At 43.9% G+C, this 8199-nt stretch overlaps 1 long non-coding RNA gene across 1 annotated transcript; it reads right to left on the bottom strand.

Annotated features, from left to right (window-relative positions):
- Positions 1-655: 655 nt before the first annotated feature.
- Positions 656-7168, bottom strand: LOC308626337. Its single transcript, XR_014017229.1, has 3 exons — positions 7101-7168; positions 4364-4439; positions 656-1497 (listed from the first exon to the last, which is right to left on the bottom strand). It is a non-coding gene; the product is annotated as an uncharacterized lncRNA (long non-coding RNA).
- Between the last annotated feature and the right edge of the window lie 1031 nt (positions 7169-8199).

Below are 8199 nucleotides of genomic sequence, written 5' to 3'. Positions count from 1 at the left end.
CAAAAGGATCCCTCTTCCACTATTGCTGGGCATGTAAATTGATACAGTCACTATGGAGAACAGTATGGAGTTTCCTTAAAAAAACTAGAAATAGAATTACCATATGATCCAGCAATCCCACTTCTGGGCATATACCCAGAGAATACCATAAATCCAAAAGGCACATTTCAGGCTTCCCTGGTTGCGCAGTCGTTGAGAGTCCGCCTGCTGATGCAGGGGACACGGGTTCGTGCCCCGATCCCGGAAGATCCCACATGCCGCAGAGCGGCTGGGCCCGCGAGCCATGGCCGAGGAGCCTGTGTGTCCGGAGCCTGTGCTCCACAACGGGAGAGGCCAGAGCAGGGAGAGGCTCGCGTACAGAAAAAAAAAAAAAAAGGAACATTCACCACAATGGTCATTGCAGCACTATTTACAATAGCCAGGTAATGGAAGCAACCTAAATGCCCACAGACAGACGAATGGAAAAACATGTGGTACATATATAAAATGGAATATTACTCAGCCATATAAAGGAGTGAAACTGGGTCATTTGTAGAGACGTCGATGGATCTAGAGACTGTCATACAGAATGAAGTAAGTCAGAAAGAGAAAAACAAATATTGTATATTAAGGCATATATGCGGTACCTAGAAAAAATGGTACAGATGAACTGGTTTGCAGGGAAGAAATAGAGACACAGAGGTAGAGAACAAACGTATGGACACCAAGTGTGGGAAGCCATGGGGTGGTGGTGGTGGGATGAGTTGGGAGATTGGGATTGACCTGTATACATGTATATGCATAAAATACATAACTAATAATAACCTGCTGTATAAAAAAATACATAAAATTAAATTACAAAATTTTAAAAAATAAAATTTAAAAATAAAACAGAAAAAAGTTCTTCCCTTCACACAGATGTATTTATATGAATGAATTATTTCCAGGCTTATATCTATAAATACATAAAAGAGGAATCAAATCTAACGAACCATAAAGAAAAAAAAAAACCTGAACCCACCAGTTTTACAGAGGAAAACCCTATCAGGGCACTTGCTTCAGCGGTAAACAATTCTGAAATTGGTCAGAGGTGGGGAATCATCTCCCATACAGCCAGCAACCCAACCCCACGCAAGGAGCGTCCTCATTGCAAAGCTGGGGGACCGTGCCGAGGCATCTGTGAGTAAACGTGAGCTGAGCCCCAGGCCAGCTGCTGCTGAACTGTTCCCACCCTTCCCAGGTAAAACACCTGAATATGTACAAGGGCTTGAAAGCCTAGAGGAAGGGCCGAGGAGCCACACCAGCGACAGCACGCAGGCCAACTTGGTGCCTGTAGGCCAGCCAGGTTGGTCCTGGCCCCGGGCGCTCTTCTGGAAGCTTTCCATTGCCCTGCCTGAGATACCCCTCCTGTCCCGGCCCCCACTGCTTTTTTCCTTCCTCACCTCTGTCCGGAGAGAAATTCCAGCGGAAGGTATGGGCGACACATCCTCTTCTTTACAGGTGGCAGCCTGGCAACTCCTGCAGAAAGTCCAGGAGAGCCACACTCACACTGGGCCGCCCACAAAGCCGTGGCCCCTCACTCCCTCCCACAAGCACAGCCCCGAGACTGCTGACGGGGTACAGAATATGGAGTCAGGAACAGCTTCAGGGGCTATTGCTGCCTGCAGCGCTGTTTATATTGACCTCAATCAGGCACACCTAGGGAGGGCCGGCCGGCAGGGTCAGGCTGCCCCGGTCAGCTAATCCTCAACCCTCAGGGAATCACATTGTTGAAAATGGGCCTCGCTAAGGCAGAAGAGAAGCCAAGGAAATAAAGGACACAATGCCATTTGCAGCACCGTAGATGAGGCTAAAGGTAATCACGTGACTTGTAGTAAGTCAGAAAGTGAAAGACACATATCGTATCATATCACATATAGGTGTTACCTAAAAATGGATACCAGGGCAGATATTTCCACGGAGAAGGGCAATCACAGATTCATTAAACAAACTTATGGTTCACCAATGGAAATGTGTGAGGATTGGTTTCATTACGATATTGGGGTTAACAGACCTATACAAACACGGTGACATATATAATCACCAAAGACCTATGGAATACCAAGAGAAGACTTCTCAACATTCTGTCATAACGTACATGGGAAAAGGATCCCAGGAAGAACAGACATATGTATATGTGTAAAGGAACCACATCTTGCACACCTACAACAAGCTAAACATTGTAATCAAACTTGCTGTAATAAAAAATTTAAAAAATTAAATTAAAAACACGAACAAGAAGTAGTGAGACAAACTTGAGGGGCTTTCTCCTGGCACATTCCATTCTAAATTCCAATCTTGAACACGACTTCCATTGAGGCTCTGTGCCCTACTAACCAGGTTTGGTAAGGGAGAACTGCTGCCACCTTGAGGCCGTTTCACACAACAGCAGCTTTTATCCCAGCGCTAAAGATCAGTTGATATTCAAAATCATTGCAGGCCTGTAAATGACACCTGCCCTGAAAACAAATCCTGGGGTCACATAGCGACCAAAAAATTCAAAGGACATCCATATTTCAAAACGACCGTTTCAAAAGGCATATTTTACGCACATTAGTGTTCTGCTTCTTTTTCTTTCTTTCTTTCTATTGTTAAAAAAACGGGAATGGAAAAAGGCCTCCCTCAGAATGGGCGAAAATAGTTGCAAACGAATCAATGGACAAAGGTTTAATCTCCAATATTTATAAACAGCTCATGCAGCTTAATATTAAAAAAACAAACAACCCAATACAAAAATGGCAGAAGATCTAAAGAGACATTTCTTCAAAGAAGACACAGAGATGGCCAAGACGCACATGAAAAGCTGCTCAACATCACTAATTATTAGAGAAATGCAAATCAAAACTACAATGAGGTATCACCTCACACCTGCTAGAATCGGCATCATCAGAAAATCTACAAACAACAAATTCTGGGGAGGGTGTGGACAAAAGGATCCCTTTTCCACTCTTGGTGGGCATGTAAATTGATGCAGTCACTATGGAGAACAGTATGGAGTTTCTTTAAAGAAACTAGAAATAGAATTACCATATGATCCAGCAATCCCACTTCTGGGCATATACCCAGAGAAACCCATAAAACAAAAAGGCACATTCACCACAATGGTCATTGCAGCACTATTTACAATAGCCAGGTAATGGAAGCAACATAAATGCCCACAGACAGACAAATGGATAAAGATGTGGTACATATGTAAATGGAATATTACTCAGCCATACAAAGGCGTGAAACTGGGTCATTTGTAGAGATTTTGATGGATCTAGAGACTGTCATACAGAATGAAGTAAGTCAGAAAGAGAAAAACAAATATTGTATATTAAGGCATATATGTGGTACCTAGAAAAAATGGTACAGATGAACTGGTTTGCAGGGAAGAAATAGAGACACAGAGGTAGAGAACAAACGTATGGACACCAAGTGTGGGAAGCCATGGGGTGGTGGTGGTGGGATGAGTTGGGAGATTGGGATTGACCTGTATACATGTATATGCATAAAATACATAACTAATAATAACCTGCTGTATAAAAAAATATATAAAATTAAATTTCAAAATTTTAAAAAATAAAATTTAAAAATAAAACCGAGGGCCTCCCTGGTGGCGCAGTGTTTGAGAGTCTGCCTGCCGATTCAGGGGATACGGGTTCGTGGCCCGGTCTGGGAGGTTCCCATATGCCGCGGAGTGGCTGGGCCCGTGAGCCATGGCCGCTGAGCCTGCGCGTCCGGAGCCTGTGCTCCGCAACTGGTGAGGCCACAACAGTGAGAGGCCCGCATACAGCAAAATAATAAAAAATAAACCCGAAAAAAGTTCTTCCCTTCACACAGAAGTATTTATATGAATGAATTATTTCCATGCTTATATCTATAAATACATAAAAGAGGAATAAAATCTAACGAACCATAAAGAAAAAAAAAACCTGAACCCACCAGTTTTACAGAGGAAAACCCTATCAGGGCACTTGCTCCAGCGGTAAACAATTCTGAAATTGGTCAGAGGTGGGGAAACATCTCCCATACAGCCAGCAACCCAACCCCACGCAAGGAGCGTCCTCATTGCAAAGCTGGGGGACCGTGTCGAGGCATCTGTGAGTAAACGTGAGCTGAGCCCCAGGCCAGCTGCTGCTGAACTGTTCCCACCCTTCCCAGGTAAAACACCTGAATATGTACAAGGGTTTGAAAGCCTAGAGGAAGGGCCGTGGAGCCACACCCGCAACAGCATGCAGGACAACTTGGTGCCTGCAGGCCAGCCAGGATGGTCCAGGCCCCAGGCGCTCTACTGGAAGCTTTCCATTGCCCTGCCTGAGATACCCCTCCTGTCCCGGGCCCCACTGCTTTTTTCCTTCCTCACCTCTGTCCTGAGAGAAATTCCAGCGGAAGGTATGGGCGATACATCGTCTTCTTTACAGGTGGCAGCCTGGCAACTCCTGCAGAAAGTCCAGCAGAGCACCACTCACACCGGGCCACCCACAAAGCCGTGGCCCCTCACTCCCTCCCACCAGCACAGCCCCGAAACTGCTGACGGGGCAGAGAATATGGAGTTAGGCTCAGCTTCAGGGGCTATTGCTGCCTGGAGCGCTGTTTATATTGACCTCAACCAGGCACGCCTGGCGAGGGCCGGCTGGCAGGGTCAGGCTGCCCAGGTCAGCTAATCCTCAACCATCAGGGAATCACATTGTTGAAAATGGACCTCGCTAAGGCAGAATAGAAGCCAAGGAAATAAAGGACACAATGCCATTTGCAGCACCGTAGATGAGGCTAAAGGTAATCACGTGACTTGCAGTAAGTCAGAAAGTGAGAGACACATATCGTATCATATCACATATAGGTGTTACCTAAAAATGGATACCAGGGCAGATATTTCCACGGAGAAGGGCAATCACAGATTCATTAAACAAACTTATAGTTCACCAATGGAAAGGTGTGAGGATTGGTTTCATTATGATATTGGGTTTAACAGACCTATACAAACACAGGTGACATATATAATCACCAAAGACCTATGGAATACCAAGAGAAGACTTCTCAACATTCTGTCATAACGTACATGGGAAAAGGATCCCAGGAAGAACAGACATATTTATATGTGTAAAGGAACCACATCTTGCACACCTACAACAAGCTAAACATTGTAATCAAACTTGCTGTAATAAAAAAAAAATTAAATTAAAAACACGAACAAGAAGTAGTGAGACAAACTTGAGGGGCTTTCTCCTGGCACATTCCATTCTGAATTCCAATCTAGAACACGACTTCCATTGAGGCTCTGTTGCCCTAGTAACCAGATTTGGTAAGGGAGAACTGCTGCCACCTTGAGGCCGTTTCACACAACAGCAGCTTTTATCCCAGCGCTAAAGATCAGTTGATATTCAAAATCATTGCAGGCCTGTTAATGACACCTGCCCTGAAAACAAATCCTGGGGTCACATAGCGACCAAAAAATTCAAAGGACATCCATATTTCAAAACGACCGTTTCAAAAGGCATATTTTACGCACATTAGTGTTCTGCTTCTTTTTCTTTCTTTCTTTCTTTTTGTTAAAAAAACGGGAATGGAAAAAGGCATCCCTCAGAATGGGCGAAAATAGTTGCAAACGAATCAATGGACAAACGTTTAAACTCCAATATATATAAACAGCTCATGCAGCTTAATATTAAAAAAACAAACAACCCAATACAAAAATGGGCAGAAGATCTAAAGAGACGTTTCTTCAAAGAAGACACAGAGATGGCCAAGACGCACATGAAAAGCTGCTCAACATCACTAATTATTAGAGAAATTCAAATCAAAACTACAATGCGGTATCACCTCACACGTGCTAGAATCGGCATCATCAGAAAATCTACAAACAACAAATTCTGGGGAAGGTGTGGACAAAAGGATCCCTCTTCCAGTATTGCTGGGCATGTAAATTGATACAGTCAGTCACTATGGAGAACAGTATGGAGTTTCCTTAAAAAAACTAGAAATAGAATTACCATATGATCCAGCAATCCCACTTCTGGGCATATAGCCAGAGAAAACCATAAATCAAAAAGGCACATTCACCACAATGTTCATTGCAGCACTATTTACAATAGCCAGGTAATGGAAGCAACCTAAAGGACCACAGACAGACGAATGGATAAAGATGTGGTACATATATAAAATGGAATATTACTCAGCCATAAAAAGGAATGAAACTGGGTCATTTGTAGAGACTTCGATGGATCTAGAGACTGTCATACAGAATGAAGTAAGTCAGAAAGAGAAAAACAAATATTGTATATTAAGGCATATATGTGGTACCTAGAAAAAATGGTACAGATGAACTGGTTTGCAGGGAAGAAATAGAGACACAGAGGTAGAGAAAAAACGTATGGACACCAAGAGTGGGAAGCCATGGTGTGGTGGTGGTGGGATGAGTTGGGAGATTGGGATTGACCTGTATACATGTATATGCGTAAAATACATAACTAATAATAACCTGCTGTATTAAAAAATAAATAAAATTAAATTTCAAAATTTTAAAAAATAAAATTTAAAAATAAAACAGAAAAAATACTTCCCTTCACACAGATGTATTTATATGAATGAATTATTTCCATGCTTATATCTATAAATACATAAAAGAGGAATAAAATCTAAAGAACCATAAAAGAAAAAAAAAAAAACACCTGAACCCACGAGTTTTACAGAGGAAAACCCTATCAGGGCACTTGCTCCAGCGGTAAACAATTCTGAAATTGGTCAGAGGTGGGGAATCATCTCCCATACAGCCAGCAACCCAACCCCACACATGGAGCATCCTCATTGCAAAGCTGGGGGACGGTGCCGAGGCATCTGTGAGTAAACGTGAGCTGAGCCCCAGGCCAGCTGCTGATGAACTGTTCCCACCCTTCCCAGGTAAAACACCTGAATAGGTACAAGGGCTTGAAAGCCTAGAGAAAGGGCCGTGGAGCCACACCAGCGACAGCACTCAGGCCAACTTGGTGCCTGCAGGCCAGCCAGGATCGTCCTGGCCCCGGGCACTCTTCTGGAAGCTTTCCATTGCCCTGCCTGAGATACCCCTCCTGTCCCGGCCCCCACTGCTTTTTTTCCTTCCTCACCTCTGTCCGGAGAGAAATTCCAGCAGAAGGTATGGGCCACACATCCTCTTCTTTACAGGTGGCATCTTGGCAACTCCTGCAGAAAGTCCAGCAGAGCCCCACTAACACCGGGCCACCCACAAAGCCGTGGCCCCTCACTCCCTCCCACCAGCACAGCCCCGAGACTGCTGACGTGGCAGAGAATATGGAGTCAGGCACAGCTTCAGGGGCTATTGCTGCCTTGAGCCCTGTTTATATTGACCTCAACAAGGCACACCTGGGGAGGGCCGGCCGGCAGGGTCAGGCTGCCCCAGTCAGCTAATCCTCAACCCTCAGGGAATCACATTGTTGAAAATGGACCTCGCTAAGGCACAATAGAAGCCAAGGAAATAAAGGACACAATGCCATTTGCAGCACCGTAGATGAGGCTAAAGGTAATCACGTGACTTGCAGTAAGTCAGAAAGTGAAAGACACATATCGTATCATATCACATATAGGTGTAACCTAAAAATGGATACCAGGGCAGATATTTCCACGGAGAAGGGCAATCACAGATTCATTAAACAAACTTATGGTTCACCAATGGAAAGGTGTGAGGATTGGTTTCATTATGATATTGGGTTTAACAGACCTATACAAACACAGGTGACATATATAATCACCAAAGACCTATGGAATACCAAGAGAAGACTTCTCAACATTCTGTCATAACGTACATGGGAAAAGGATCCCAGGAAGAACAGACATATGTATATGTGTAAAGGAACCACATCTTGCACACCTACAACAACCCAAACATTGTCATCAAACTTGCTGTAATAAAAAAAATAAAAAATTAAATTAAAAACACGAACAAGAAGTAGTGAGACAAACTTGAGGGGCTTTCTCCTGGCACATTCCATTCTGAATTCCAATCTAGAACACGACTTCCATTGAGGCTCTGTTGCCCTTGTAACCAGATTTGGTAAGGGAGAACTGCTGCCACCTTGAGGCCGTTTCACACAACAGCAGCTTTTATCCCAGCGCTAAAGATCAGTTGATATTCAAAATCATTGCAGGTCTGTAAATAACACCTGCCCTGAAAACAAATCCTGGGGTCACATAGCGACCAAAAAATTC

Source organism: Mesoplodon bidens (assembly GCF_964165515.1).
Source record: "Mesoplodon bidens genome assembly, chromosome: 12".
Taxonomy (NCBI): Eukaryota; Metazoa; Chordata; class Mammalia; order Artiodactyla; family Ziphiidae; genus Mesoplodon; species Mesoplodon bidens.
This window is presented reverse-complemented; position numbering and strand designations above follow the sequence as displayed.